Source organism: Equus przewalskii, chromosome 11, assembly GCF_037783145.1.
Source record: "Equus przewalskii isolate Varuska chromosome 11, EquPr2, whole genome shotgun sequence".
In the NCBI taxonomy this organism is placed as follows: domain Eukaryota; kingdom Metazoa; phylum Chordata; class Mammalia; order Perissodactyla; family Equidae; genus Equus; species Equus przewalskii.
In genome coordinates, this window is record NC_091841.1 from 32,762,531 (window position 1) to 32,778,257 (window position 15,727).

Here is a 15,727-nt window from a genome sequence, read left to right on the forward strand (position 1 = left end):
GGGGACGGGGGCGGTGCCCAGGGAGTCCAGGCTGCAGGTGGCCCCCAAGGGCTGCTGATAGCCCCCCCACGTCCCACCCCTCCCCTAACTCCCAGGAGTCCTCGAGTGCACAAGGCCCTCCTGTAGACTCATGTCCCCAGATCAATTCCTGGGGCTCCATATCTTTCGGGGATCAGTGGCCTAGAGATGCAGGCTGTGGGGGCTGTGTGAAGACAAGGGTCCTTCCCTCAGCCCAGACAGCCCCTCACTCTGTGGCCCCAGACAGCCCCCCTCAGAACCAAGCCCAGAGCTGGGACGCCAGACACCGGATCCCAGACCCGGATCCAGACGCAGCACGCACCCCACTGCACACTCCGCCCCTTCTAGACCCCCAGGTCGGCTGAGCTGGGAGCACAGACCTGGCTGTTCCAGGCAGCTGGACCCAGCCACCTTCCCTCCGGGTCCCCACTCCTTCAAACCCCACCAAGTGGGGAGCCCGGCTGCGCGCGCGCCGCTCCCCGCACCCGGGCCCCGCCCGCGCCTGGAACCGTCCTCGCGCCACCCCGGGGCTCCCGGGAGCGATGGGCAGGGACGGGCTTCCCCAGCGCCGGCCACTGTCGGCGTCCGCGGGGCTGCGCCCCAGTCCCTAAGGTCCGGGGGCCTGCGGCACGGGGCGCCGCCCGACCCCCGCAGCCGGCAGCCGGCAGCCGGCGGCCCACTGGACGCTCCGGGCCCTCTCGGCCCCGCCGCAGCCCCTCCGGCCCCCTCTCCAGGTTCCTCCTGGGCCCCTCTCCGCCCCCTCCCCGCCTCCTCTCTGGGACCCCTCCCCGCCCGCCGCGCCCCTACCGTGCGGCGAGCTCGGGGCGCCGGCCCGGCAGGGCGCGCAGGGGCTCAGCTGGCGGCACGGCCCGGCTGCAGGAAATGCCAGAAGACTGATCCAACCGCGTTCGCGGAGGGAGGGAGTGGGCAGGCGGGAGGAGGAAGAAGATGGGGGGAGGGAGGAGGGCGCGGCGGTCGCAAAACCCGGGCGGGATCCGCCGCGGTGGAGCGGGCGCACCCGGGACCCCATTCGCTGCCTGGCGCTCGGCCTTTCCTCGCCCCGCTCTCCCTGACACACTGAGGCTCACGCCCACCCCGGCCTGGACGCCACTCAGAAAATGGGCAGGAGGCTGGGCCACATGGGTGGTGTCAAGTGGGGTCAGCCTGAGGGGGGCAGGGGGGTCTCGCATTTAGGGGTGCAGGGGAGTACCACGGTCACACATGCACCCGCACCTCCAGCCCACCCTAGCCAGAGTGCCAGGTGCCCCTCTCGCTTTCTGAACCCAAGAAACTGTCACCATTTCTCCCTCAGTCACGGAAGCCACGAGAACACAAGAGGAACCCCAGAAATCCGAGGCTTTTGTCCTTGTCCCATGTGTGTCCTAGGAAGGACCCCTCGACACACCCCACGCTTCTGACTCCTCTTTCTCAGGACTTTCCCTCAGAGCCCACCCTCCTGTGTGTCCCCTTCATCCCATCTGCCCACCAGGGAACTTTTCAGACCTGCACAACCTCTTGCACAGAAAAGACATTCTGATTCCACCAAACACCCCCAGACAGGAGCTGAGGAGGTGAGGGGTGTCCCCCGGTCCCTTGGCCATAGGCTGTAAAGTGGCGTGAGCTCCTGGCTGGCTCCAGGGCCTCAGGAGCATCCCTGGGCCTCCATCGTTAGACCCTTCCTCTAGCATCTGTCCCCAGAGGCCAGGCAAGCTGGAGCCGGTCCCACCTCCAGGCATCCCCAGACCAGGTAGGTCATGTGAGGGTGAGGGCACGGAGCCTCTTCCAAACGGAACCTCTCAGTCTGTTCCCGCCCAAGGGATGGGCCTCACCCTCCACAGAGCCGCTGGCCAATTAGTACCTTTCCGGTGCTTTCCCTTTATGCTGGGTCTAGAGTGCCTCGAGGGCAGCCCCTAAGCCTGGTGGCATGCTGGGCTGTGGGGGCCGCTACCCATAAGGCCCCTTCATGCCCTGGAGCTGGAGCAAGTTGTCTTGGGGAGCAGCGAGTAGCAGTGCCTACGTTGGCTCTGTCCCCAACCAGCTGGGTGGGCGGCCTCTCCCAAATCCCTTCGTCCTGGCCTCAGCATCATGCCCACCCTGTTAGGCCGATAGTGGTCTCCCCTGGGGCACAGAAGCACCAGCCCCTCGTGTTTATCAGAGGGGGCCACGGGTTAAGGAGGGGGCATGCAGCCACAGCTTGCTCCGAACTCATCCCCAGGACTAGCCCAGTCCCGCCCCACAGTCACCTTGCGAGGCCTTTGGATGCAGAAGTGCTTAGACAAGATGCTTGTGGCCATGGTGGGTCCCACTCTGAGAGGCCCGGCAGGGTGGACGCCGTTCTGAGGAGGGGTCTGTGCAGGGTGGGCGGAGGGAGACCAGCTGGCACCGCTCTCCCGTGCCTCACATGAAGGCTGCCAGGAGCCTGGCAAATTGCTGGTTGCCAGGGCCAACCCACAGGGGACTGAGGAAGAAAACAGCCCTGTCTCCTGGGGCGGAGGTCTCAGGGCCCCAAGTGGGGAGCTTTTCCAGTCTCTGCTGAGGCAGGCCATGTGGGGCCACCTTGATTTCATGAAATGACACTGAAAGGGCAGAGGTTGAAGGTGCACCTGGCAAGGGTAGTGGAGGGGCAGGAAGGGCCCAGAGTATGACAGAGGGTGGGCGACAAGAGGATGGGGTCTGGATCTGGCTTGACCCCCTCACTAGGGTGGGCCACCAGACAGCCACGTGGGAAATGAGGAACGTGCCACCTGCACTGGTGTCGGGTGCCCTGTCCAACTGCACACCGGCCCTCCAGAAAGCCCCTCTTCCAGCTTCTTGCCCGGTTTTGGAGAGGCAGCGTGACAAAAGGGGCCTCGGCATCCCCACCTGTCAGATGGAAGGGGCGTGTGCGTGTTGGTCAGCGTGGGAAGGCAAGTGCAGAAGGCTCATGGATGGGCAGAGCAGGGAGCTGACCTCGCCGACTCTGGGGACACACTCGGTGGGCAAGTTTGTGCAACTCTGTGCCTCAGTTTCCCCATCTGTAATGGACGAGAGTAGTTTCGCCCTCTGAGCTGCCACGAGTCCCCAGTGAGGACACAGACTTCTAGAGTGCCAACTGCGGAGTGGACTCAGGGAAGAAGTGGCTTGCACTGTCCCTGATCAGCCACTGACTTCTTACTCAGCTACTGGCTTCCAGTGGGTGGAGGCCAGGGCGGGATGGCTCCCCACAACAGGAATGACCCAGACCCAAATGTCAACAGTGCCAAGGCTGAGATACCCTGTTCTAGAATATTCTAGAATGAATGCACTTTTTTTTCTTGGTGAGGAAAATTGGCCCTGAGCTAACATCTGTGCTAGTCTTCCTCTATTTCATATGTGGGACGCTGCCACAGAATCACCCGACGAGCGGTGTGTTGGTCCATGCCCGGGATCCGAACCCACAAACCCAGGCTGCCAAAGTGGAGCACACGAACCCAACTACTATGCCACCGGGCTGGCCCATAGAATGAATACACTTTTATGGTTGGAATCACTCTTTAGTTCAGGGTGGTCGGTCCATGGGGATCGCAGGAGCCCCCCAGTTGACAGAGCCCAGACTGTCCCAGGCTCTAGGCCAAGGATTCTAGACACATTGACTCAGTTTATCCACCCAGAAATCCTATGAGGCAGGTGCTGTCATGATCAACTGATTCCACTTTACAGATGGGGAAACTGAGTCACAGAGCAGGGAAGAAAGTCGCCAAGCTCTGGCAGTGAGCAGGGACCCACTCCCCGCATTCTGCTCCAGAGCTGTGCTTGGAGCCTCCTCAGAGGAGGATCCACAGGCTCAGAGGGGAACCCTCGGGAGCCTTGCCCTTCCAGGGCACCTGCTGCCTCCCTGGGAGGGGCTGGGGTAGCCAGGACACGTTGGCACACACCTGGGCCCGCTTCAGAGAGGGCGGGCGCCTCTGGGGATGGGCTGCTGGCAGCTCCAGCCACTGCCTCTGCAGGGCCAGCGCCAGCCCGGTGGGGCATGGTGACTGGGGAGGAGAGCCTGAGCCAGGTGTGGGCCAGGCGCTTTCATACCTGTCGTCTCCTTCAGTCCTCTCCAAGCCAGCGAGGTGGCAGCAACTAGTTCTCCAATTTCTCAGGTGAGGAAACGAGGCCCGAGTAGTAAGGTGTGCAGCTGGACTCAGGCAGGATCCAGACTCCAGTTGGGCCCTGGTGCTGTTGTCTGGGTAACAGTGGGGTGGCCCAGAGGTTTGGCTGGGGAGTATGAGCCTGGCCCCCAGTGCCTTCCCCGCCGCCCCGAGGCAGATGCCTCCCAGGCACAGGGCCTGTGGAATTTGCCGGATGCTCAGGGACAAGTCCAGAAACGTCTTACTCGGGGACCCTTTGTTCTTGAGTCTCGGTTTTCTTGCCTGGGCCGTGGGGCTGAGATAACGCCCCGTGAGGCGTCCGGGAAGTTCGAAGCCCCAGCACGGTCTCCAGAACACCACAGCCGGTCATAAAAACAATGCCACATTTATCCATCTTGTTGCTTGGCACCGTGTCCCCCCATCCACGTGCGACTCGACCGCCCCAGCCTCCACCCAGAGGCGGGTTGTCCTCCCCATCGCCCCAGCTCCAAGCCAGGCAGCTGGGGTGGCCAAGGCAGGACGCCACGCCAGGCCTGCTCAGCTCGCACGCTGGAGCTGTACCCAGGGTGCAGGGGCGGGCTCTCCCTCTCGGCCTGCCCCTTGGGACTGGGCGGGACAGGGAAGAGCCATCCTCCAGCCCGTCCCTGAGCCTCAACCCCCACAGGGTTGGTGCAGGAGGTGGGGGTGGCCCCAGACACGGCCTGCCTCCTGTCCCCGGGGAGACTGCTCGCCCGTTTGGTGAAGTCTTCCTGGGCTGAGTCACCCACCAGGTGTATGGGGCCGAGCAGCGGCTGTTGTCGGGTCTTTCTCAGGGAAACCTGTGAAATGTCAGCGGCAGAATCTCCTTTTGAATCCTGAGTGGCCCTGGCCCCCGTGCTGGGGCTTCCTGAAGAGGCTGCTGTCTGGATGGCTCTCTCTCTGTCTCTGTTTCTCTTACACACACCCCCCCACCCCCACATATACATGCAGGTCCTCCAGGAAGGGACAAGAAGGTGCTATTTACAGGGCAGCAGGACCCCCCCCCCCCCACCGTCGGACTCTATGGGAGGCTGAAGGGGCGTTTAGGGCCCGTGGGGAGCGTGTGGCGCTGAATGCCGTTGGGCGTGCCTGCCGATGTCCCCGCGCCTGGACCTCCTCACAGTTACGGAGTCAGTTCCTGGAGGTGAAATTGGGGCCAGCGGGCTCTGCCTCCACCCTCCCGTGTGGGGTTAGCGCTTGCAGCGTCCTCCACGGTAGTTGGCATGGAGGATGGAGAAGGGCCTCGGTGGGCACCGCATGAGGTGGGGTAACGGGCATGGGGAATTCCCCGGGGTGGCAAAGAGGCTCAGAGGCCCCCCATGCTGGACAGTGCTGGAAGCCTATGCGCAGAATGCTGCTCTTTGTCCCCGGCCTTGGGCTCCTGCGGGGCCGTCTGGAGTTTGGCTGGATCGTCTCCCGCCTGGCAGTGGCCTCTTCCACCCGCGGGCGAGAGCGGCGTTCCACTCAGAAGCTGGGATTCTGCTGGAGGAGGTGTGGGCAATCTTTGGTGTTCCTTGGCTTGTGGACACATGCCTCCAATCTCTGCCACTGTTGTCCCATGGCCTTGTCCCCTGGGTGTCCGTGTCTCCAGTCTCCCTCTCCTTTCTCTTATAAGGACACAGTCATTGGATTTAAGGCCCACCGAGATAATCCTGGATGATCTCATCTGGAAATCCTTAACTTGGTTACTTCTGCAAAGACCCTATGTGCAAATAAGGTCACATTCACAGGTCCTGGGGGTTTGGACGTGGACATATCTTTTGGGGGGATGCAATTCGCCCACAACAGCAAATAACTTTGGGGATCCGGCTTTTCTTTCCCCTTGAACACCTGCGGTGTTGGTGCTGGTGTTGGTGAGCCGGCCCCCTGCACGCTGAGCTTCTCTCCTGTTCTGAATGCTTCTTTTCTGAGTCCCCATTTGAGGACGCAGCTTGGGGACCTGAAAGCCGGGGACTAGAGCTGATCGGGGTTCTGCCCCTTCCTGTCTCTGAGCCCCAAGCTGGATGCCCATCCCTGCCCTCAGTTACGGAGAGGATGGAGCGGGCAGCAAGGGCTTTCTCCGCAGCGCCGGGGGCCTGCGCCTTCTCCGGGGGCTGCCCCTCGGTTTGCTGATCACTGGCCAGCCTGGAACAACGTGCCGTCCCCGAGGTGCAGAGTTTTGGTGAACCCCCTCTGGGATGGAGGGCTGGCTTCCTACAGCCTGCCTTGGGAGAGGACTCTGGCACATTCTCTCCTCCGTGTGCCTGGGGGAGGGCCTGGCGCTGCTGCCCGGTGCCACATGGACAGTGAGTGCTAAAAGGAAAGGCGCAGAGGCAGGATCTGCCTGCGGGGACCTGTGTGCCGAGCGGCCACTGGGCATGTGTGCATGGGAGAGACGCTGCCCTCTCTTCCAGGGGTGTGGAAACTCTGCGGGTCCTTGGGACTGAAGTTGGCATGGTCTCAGACCCTGTTCCCACCCACTGGGTCGCTGCCAACCAGTTACTCTCTTGTGGGGCCGGGTTTTCGTGGGCACGCATAACTAGTGCACCGAGAGGCAGACAGAGAAGACCAGCACATCACATAAAGGTGACCGAGAGCTCAGGGAGGGAAGGTCACCCAGGGCACAAGCCAGTCTGTGCTGGAGCCCGTGTGGACTCGGGGGGGGCTTCCGTTGTCCTTGCAGACACTCCAGACACACTGAAGCTGAGACTGTCTACACTCGCTGTGGAGGATCTGGAGCAGTGGTTCTCAAAGTGTGAACCTGGAACCATCCCTGGGCATCCCTGAGGCCATTTCAGGCTTCCAAGACATGAAGGCTATTGTTATCATGATACTAGGATACTATTTGCCTTTGTCACCTTTATTTTCTTAAAACTTACAGTGGAGTTTTCTGGAGGCTGCGTACACGTGACGTCGCGATAGATTGAGTACAGAAGCAGACATGCGAGTCCAGCTGGCTTCTATTAAGCTGGACATTAAAGAGACTCTCAAAAAATGTAAAATAATGCCACTCTTTTCACTAAATATTTTTACTTTGGAAAATATACTTGATTTTCATAAATAATGTGTTATTTGTGTTAAAAATGTAATGGGTTTATCATTGTTATTTTTAAATGAATAATTAAATAAATATTCTTTAAAACTTAGAGTAAATATTGATAGACTAACCTACAGAAACAAATGTCCTTTGTGGTCTCCAATAATTTGTTTTTTAATAGAGGGATCCTGGGACTAAAAGGTTTGAAAATCACTGATGTGGAGGATGCTGGGAGGTGGAGTAAAAAGACTCCAGTGCGGTGTGTGCAAAGAGCCTGGGGTCTGGAGTCAGAATAGGATGTGGTCTAGGCTTTGCGATCCTCACTCATTCCTCTACTACCATCGTTTTCATCACCATGGTCATCATCACCCCTTCATCACTGTCATCGCCACCATCATCGTTATCATCACCCCCATCATCCCCATCCCCATCATCATCATCACCATCAGGGCCTGGCCCCATGGCCAAGTGGTTAAAGTTCTGCACGCTCCAATTGGGCAGTCCCTGTTCGTGGGTTTGGATCCCGGGTGCAGACCTACACCACTCACCAGCCACACTGTGGAGGTGTCCCACACACGAAAAAAATAGAGGAAGGCTGGCACAGATGTTAGCTCAGGGCAAATCTTCCTCAACAACAACAACAAAATCACCACCATCATCATCTCCATCACCATGGTCACCATCACCATCACCATGATCATCACCGTCATCACCATCACCATTGACATCACCTCCACCACCACCACCACCACCACCACCACCACCACCACCATCATCATCACCATCCTTACTATCATCACCACCATCACCGTCACCGTCACTACCACCACCACCATCACCGTCACGTCACCCTTTACCCTCAGTTGAGCATGTGCTATGTACCAGACACTGTATGAGGTGCCTTATAGTCATTATGTCTAATCGCTGTAGAACTCTATGAGGTAGGTATTTTCATCCATACTTACAGGAGAGGAAACTGAGGCTTATAAAAGTTAAGTAAAGCCACCTGGCAGAGCAGACTCTGAACACCAGTCTATTTGGCTCCACACTCTTTTTCTCTCTGACCCTGGGAAGTGGCTCAAGCTTGCTTAGTCCCCATTTGTTAGCTGCTAGCTGGGAATGCTACTAATGATAATAGTCACAATTGCTGGACTTGTGTCGAGCCCCGGGGACTGGGCTAGATGCCTGTCAACGTTGTCTTGATCCTCTCAGTGGAGTAGAGCAGGCATTGAAGTAACCCCCATCTTGGGCTGGTGAGTCACATGTGAAAAGCATCGGCTCCAGGGCCTGGCACAGCGGGGCACCGGGTGAGTGCTCACCCCTACCCTCACATCCTCCCCAGAGTGTGCGGCCGAGGCCTCTGGGACTGAAGACTTGCACAGGGAGGGCGAGCCAGCCCCGTGTGGAAGACAGCGGAGGTGGGCACAGCAGGGTGGGGCGCAGGCGGGCGAGAGTGCGGTCTGTACCACCACTCAGCTCTGTCCCTTGGGCTCGGCGTGCTCACAGCAGGCCCGCCCCTGCCTCCTCTCCCTCATCGCATGTTCCAGGAGCATCTGTTAGGTGCTAGGTGGTGTTCCAGGCACAGGCGGCACGGCAATGAATGGGACAAGCAAGCTCCTGCCTGCATGCTGCTCACTCAAAGACAGAAAACGAGTGCGTGAGGCGGACTCCAGCAGTGCAATGCCCTGGTCTGACACGTGCCAGGAAGGATGGGGGAATCCCTGTAGGGTGCTGGGGTCAGGCAGCACTCGGTAGGGGGCTCTTTGGAGAGGGTGGCTGGGGGCACTTTCCAAGAAGAGGACATTGGAGCAGGAAACTGTGTGAAGGAAGGCGCGAGCCCTGGCACCTCAGTCTCCGCGCATTCCAGGCAGAGGAACAGGGGGCCCAGGCGTGAGCTTGGTGTGTTCACGTAATGGCCAGAGGTCAGCGTGGTGGGGGCGGCGTGAGGGAGAGAGGGCACCAGGGGAGGTCAGGGACCTGGCGGGCGCCTCTCACGCATGGCTCTCTGTGCCACAGGTGGAGTTTCATTTTATTTTATTTTGATCGTGATGAAAACCACTCAGAGGGGGTCTGAGAAGGGAATACTGTCGTCTTATTTTTGTTTAAAAAGATTTCTGTAGCTCTAGAGCCACAGGACTGGAGGCTGGGTGTCGTGGAGGATTTGGTGACATCCAGGCTTATTTTAACATGGTAGAAGGCCAGGTCGGGAGAAGCGGGCAGATTCAGGAGTATTTTGCAGGTAACCAAAGCTGGTAGCCACCCAAGCCGGGGGCATTAGGATGGGGAGGGAAGGGTCTTAGACCATTCAGACTGCTATGACAAAGCACCATAGACTGGGCGGCTTATAAAAGCGGCATAGACACAACAGAAATTTACTGCTCACAGTTCTGGAGGCTGGAACTCTGAGATGAGGGGGCCAGCACGGTCAGGGTCAGGGAAGGGCTCCCTTCCTGGGTTACAGACTGCTGCCTGCTCAGTGTGTCCTCGCACGGTGGAAAGAGGGAGAGAGCTCTCTGGGGTCTCTTTTATAAGGGTATCATCTCATTCATAAGGGCCTCACCCTTGTGGCCTAGTCACCTCCCAAAGTCCCCACCTCCTAAAACCATCATGTTGGGTTAGGGTTTCAACATATTCATTTGGGAGGACATAAGCATTCAGCCCATAACAGAAGGTTTCCAATCGAAGGCAGTGAAGTCAGCAGGGGCTGAGACAGGAGTCAGGTTTCTAGCTGGCTTTGCCCCTAGCTAGATGATTTTGATTTCTTGGTGCCTCAGTTTCCCCCCTTGTCCTTAAATAATAATGGACTTCCCAGCTCTCAAGGGAGTACTGAGGCTCCAGGGAGGTAGTATATGGGAAACATACTTCCCTGTCTGAACCACTTCATCCTCTGCAATGTGGTCAGATGGTGTGTGTGACCCTTGAGGTCAGACGTGAGCTCCTTGAGGTCAGAATCCATCTCCCCACCCCCACCCCCAGCAGGTCTCCTCATGCTTTGTTCAAAGTAGGTGCTTCAAATGTGAGTGAAATCATGAGCTCTCATGAACACAGATGCAACAATCCTCAAGAAACTACTGTCAAATCAAATCCAGCAACATGTAGAAAGGGTAATACATCACGCCCAGGTGGGGTTTACCACAGGAATGCAAGGCTGGTTCAACATTTGAAAACTGATCCATGTAATTTACTGTAGCAACAGAAGAAAAACCATACGATCATCTCAGGATGCAGGAAAAGCATTTGACAAAATCCAACATCCATTCGTGATAACAACTCTTGGAAAATCGGGTATTAGAAACTTCCTCAACCTGATAAACGGGCGTCTCTGAAAAGTTCACAGCTACCGTCATACTTCATGGTGACAGACTGGATGGATTTCCACACAGATTGGGAATGAGGCAAAGATGTTCACTCTCTCCACTCCTATTCAGCAGTTTGCTGGAAGTCCTAACTAGTTCAATAATACAGGAAAAAGAAATAAAAGGATATGGATTGGAAGAAAGAAATAAGATTGTTTTTGTCTGCAAGAGACACTTGTCTATGTAGAAAATCCTAAAGGACAGATAGAAAAGCTACTACAACTAGTAACTCAGTTGAACACAATGTCAGGACACAAGGTCTATATGTAAAGATGAATTGTAGTTCTGTGTATTATCGGTGAACACTAAGAAGTGAAATAAAATAAATAAAAACCCAGTACTATAACCCTATTAAAATAACACCAAAATACATGAAATACTGAGATTTAATCTAACAAAATACGCAAAAAGTCTGTTTGCTGAAAATACAAAACACTGATGAGACAAATTAAATAAGACCAAAATGAATGGAGAAATATACCATGTTCATGAATTGGAACATTGAATATTCTTAAGATGTTAATTTGCCCCAAACTGATCAATAGATTCGATGCAATCTCAACCAAAATCCCAGAAGGATTTTTGGGGATAGAAATGGACAAGCTGATTATAAAATTTATGTGGAAAGGCAAAGTAACTAGAACAGCCAAAACGATTTTGAAAACGAAGAAAATTGGAGGACTCATACTACTTGATTTCAAGACTCACTTTAAAGTTACAGAAATAAGATCATGCAGCATTGGCAAAAGAACTGACACAGGGATCAATGGAACAGAACAGAGCCCAGAAATGGACCCACACGTATCCGGTCAATGATTTTTGACAGAGATGCCAAGGCAATTCAATGGAGAAAGGATAGTCTTTCAATAAATGGTGTTGGAATAATTTGACGTCCACATGCAAAACAAATAAACCTATAAAGACTCAGATACACAAATAGATGCATCAGCCTTGACCCATACCCTGCGCCCCAAACAAAAATTACTCAAAATGGATCATAGACCTAAATGTAAAACGTAAAACTATAACACTTCTAGAAAAAACATAGGAGAAAAATCTTTGTGACTTTGGGTTAGGTAATGGTTTCTTAGACATAATACCCAAAGCATAATCCATAATGAAACGGTAAATTGGACTTCATCAAAATTGAAAACTACTCCTCTCTCACAGACACTGTTAAGAGAAAGAAAAGACAGTTCACAGACCTGGAGAACATGTTTGTAAAACAGATCTGATAAAGGACTGGTATCCAGAATATGTACAGACCTCTCAAAACTCGATAATAAGAAAAGAAACAACTCAATAAAAGATGGTTAAAAGATTTGAGCACTCATTTCACCAGAGAAGATATCCCAGTGGCAAATAAGCCTGTGAAAAGATGCCCCGCATCGTCTGTCATTAGGGCCTTGCAGACGAAACCACAAGCAGACACAGTACGTGCCCATCAGAACATCTGGGATGGCCACCACCAGCACCACAATCCACACCCGGTGCTGGCCAGGGTGTGTGGCTCAGAGGCCTCCCACGTTGGTGGAAAATGGTGCAGACACTTTGGATGACAGTGTGGTGGTTTCTTGTAAAGGAAAGTGTACACTGGCCACGGGACCGGGCACTCCCCTCCTGGGCGTTCACCCCAGTGGATGAAATTTATGTGCACGCCACCCCTGTGTTAAAGGGTTTCTAGGGCCTTCCTTCATCATCGCCCACGACTGAAACCGCTCACGTGTCCTTCAGCGCGACGGGATAAAGAAGGTGTGTGGCCCTCTCGGTGGGAGACTACTCAATAACCAAAGAAACAACCTGCAGACACTGGGCAACACGGACGAGTCTCAAACGTGTTCTACTAAGGGAAAGCCGTGGACAGGAGGCTGCGCACTGCGGGACTCCTCCCAGCTGCCGGGAGAGGCAGACACGGAGGGGAGCAAACACGTCGGTTTTGCCAAGGGCTCGGGGTTGGGGTGGACTGACCGCAAAGAGACACCGGGAGGTTCTGGGTGTCGAAGCTGTTCTTTCTCTGGCGGTAGTTACACAGCTGCATGCATTTGTCAAAATGCGCGGAGCCATACGCAGAAAACGGCGAACTTCACAGAATACAGTTACACCCCAAAAAAGCATAACAACGGAGCAATGGAAAAAGCATATCTAAGTGGTTAGCAGTAATTTGACAGTAAGTAAATTTGGTCTGTTCATTAAAAAGGACGTGAGTGTGGAACCGGCTTGGCTTGCAGGTGTTGCGAACTCTCTCGGAGAAGACCCAGTGTGTGGGGACCAGACCTGGCACCTTCCAGAGATGCTTCTGGTCCCAGTGTACCTGGGGTCTTGTCACTGGGACTGGGCCGGGGGACCCAAGCCCTTGAATGTATGGCTCTCAGGACGTGGGCTGGGCCCACAGATGTTGGTCATCAGCCCAGGCTGCCGTGACAGACCAGACAGGCCAGCTCAGGACAAGGGAGCCATTGATGCCACAGGCCGGGGAGGTCGGCTCGTGGGCTCCTGCGGGCAGGGCAGGAGCTGGACGAGCATGGATGCTGGGCATCTGCAGAATCTCTGAAAGTGTACCCAGAACATGGCCTTGTCCCAGGCTAGGAGGGGAGCTGCTGCTGTCACTGCAGTCCCAGGGGGTCCTCTCTCTGGCCCTCTGCAGATGAGTTGGCAGCGTTCGTGGGGCAGCTCCTGGCTGGGGCTCTGGCACTGTTCCCAGGCGCAGGTGCCTGCGGACAGAGGCTGGGAAGTCAGGCCCTGAGCAGACATCACTCTCCTGAGCTGTCCGGGGCCAGGAGTGTCCTGGGACAGGCCCCAGCCTGCAGCACTGCGACTCACACCTTATATTTCCGGCCAAAGAGGAAAGGGTGTGGGGAGGGCCTGGGGGGCCAGCGGAGGACAGAGTGTCCTCACTCATTCATTCGCTGAAGGCAGAGGAGACAAAGGTGGGGCTGTTGAGGATGGCCTTTACGGGGAGGACAGGGCCAGGGGCTCCCGGCCTGGCTGCACGTGGGCGGGGCTGCGGTCTACAGCTCCTGTCTCTGCCTTGATCTACACGGGGTGGGAGGCGGACTCCAGGGAAGGCCTTGCCTGGGCACCAGCAACGTCCCCCACACCCTCTCCTTCCTTCCTGCTTCCTAAAAACACTAGCGGTCCTTGAAGTCCACACCATCCATCCAACAGAACCATAACCCTGCCTTCCAACAACCAACCGTAACGCCTTGATTTCTATCCGAGGTCCTATTTTGTGGAAACAGTCTTGGCCCATTCAGATTTGCGTTTTTACATTTCCACTTTGGGCCTCTTGTAATTTAAGAAAGTCTGAGACATCACCGAACCAAGTGAACTTTCTGAGATGACGGAAGTGTCTGATAAGTTACATGGCCCAACGTGGTCGCCACCGGCCACGTATGGCTGCCAAGCACCCAGGATGTGGCTCATGCATCTGACGAACTGAGTTTTAACTAGTTTAGGTGTTAGTTTAAATAGCCCGGCATGGCTAGTGGCTGCCGTAACGGACAGCTCAGGTCTAGACTCTGAAAAGTGCTTTATCTGCCATTCTGTGGTGACCTCTATCTCTCAGATACTCTGCTGGTTAGCGGGTGGAAAGGGTCCAGGCAGAAAGGCATTGCCCATCAAGGTGTGTACACTACTCAAAGAAATCCACATACCATCGCCATCAAAATCCCAATGACGTTTTTGCAGAAACAGAAAAATCCATCCCAAAATCCATCCAGAATCTCAAGGGACCCTGAATAGATGAAACAATGTTGAAAAAGAAGAACAAAGCTGGAGGAGCCACGCTTCCTGATTTCAAAATTTATTACAAAGCTACAGTAACCCAAACAGTGTGGTAGTGGCGTAAAGGAGACCAATGGAACAGAACAGCCAGAAATACACCCTCACATCTACGGTCAAGTGATTTTCAACAAGGGCACTAAGGCCATCTGATGGCAAAAGGACAGTCTGCAACAAATGGTGTTGGCAGAACTGGATGTCCACAGGCAAAACGGAGCTGGCCCTTTACCTTCTACTATATCCAAAAATTAACTCAAAATGGATCAAAGACCTAAACGTAAGAGCTTAAACTATGAAACTCCTAGAAGAAAACATAGGGGAAAAGCTCGATGACACTGGATCGGGCAATGGTTTCTTGGATATGACACCAAAAATTCAGGGAACAAAAGGAAAAAATAGATAAATTGCACCTCATCAAAATTAAAAACATTTGAGCATCAAAGGATAATATCAACAGAATAAAAAGGCAGCCCACAGAAGGAGAAAATATTTGCAAATCCTATATCCGATAAGGGATTGATACCCAGAACATATAAAGAACTCCTACAACTCAACAACAATAAACTTGATTCGAAAATGGGCAAAGGCCTTGAATGGACACTTCTCCAAAGACGATGTAGAATGGACAATAGACACTTGAGAAGATGTTCAGCATCACTAATTGTCAGGGAAATGCCCATCAGGACCCCAGCGAGACCCGCCTCCCCCAGCAGGACGGCGGCCGTGGGGGAAACAGCACCTTCCCTGCCCCCAGCGTCGCAGGCATGCCTGTCGTGGAACGCGTGTAAACCACTGCCACCACGTCTTTGCACACGCGTGTGTCCTTTGTGCCTCCCTTCGTGGCTCATCGCTCTGTGCACATTAGCAGTGAGGCCCAGCGCAGTCCTCAGGGCGTCTCAGGCCGAGCCGGGGAAGAAAGAACTGTTCACCGAGCCCACTGATGGCTGATTTCCCGTGTCAACTTGACTGGCCTGAGGGCGGCCCAGAGGGCTGGGAAACACTGTTTCTGGCTGTGTCCACGAGGATATTTCTGGAAGAGATGAGTGTTTGTTTCCGCCCACTGAGTAAGGATGGTCCTCACCAACGCGGGCTGGCGTCATCCAGTCCATCGGCCGAAGGAAAGAAAAAGATGGAGCGAGGGCAAATTCATGCTCTCCTCTCCAGCTGGGCCGGCCACCTTCTCCCGCCCTCGGGCATCAGAGCGCCTGGTCCCTCGGCCTCGGGACTTCGGGACTTCGGATTGACCGCGCTTCCTGGTCTCCAGCTGGCAGACGGCAGATCGTGGGGCTTCTCTGCCTCCCTAAGTGCGTGAGCCGATTTCTGTAGCATGTCTCCTCTCACTCGGACCCCTGTGTGTCCCGCCGGCTCCGCTGCCCCGGAGAACCCTGACCAGTACGCCCACCGCTCAGGGGCGCGGAGACGAGCCCGGAGAGGAGCGCAGGCAT

The 15,727-nt window shown here is 55.2% G+C and overlaps 1 protein-coding gene across 2 annotated transcripts in view; it reads right to left on the bottom strand.

The window, feature by feature from the left end:
• OSBPL5 (oxysterol binding protein like 5) overlaps positions 1–4,707 on the bottom strand; it is a 77,002-nt gene extending 72,295 nt beyond the window's left edge. Inside the window, exon 1 of one of the 2 annotated variants that reach the window (XM_070564517.1) lies at positions 4,060–4,707. The gene's annotated coding sequence lies outside the window, so the exon portion shown is untranslated. Of the gene's footprint in view, positions 1–825; positions 1,125–4,059 lie in introns of those variants that run through there. The other variant, XM_070564515.1, reaches the window with a different exon arrangement.
• Positions 4,708–15,727: the final 11,020 nt, after the last annotated feature.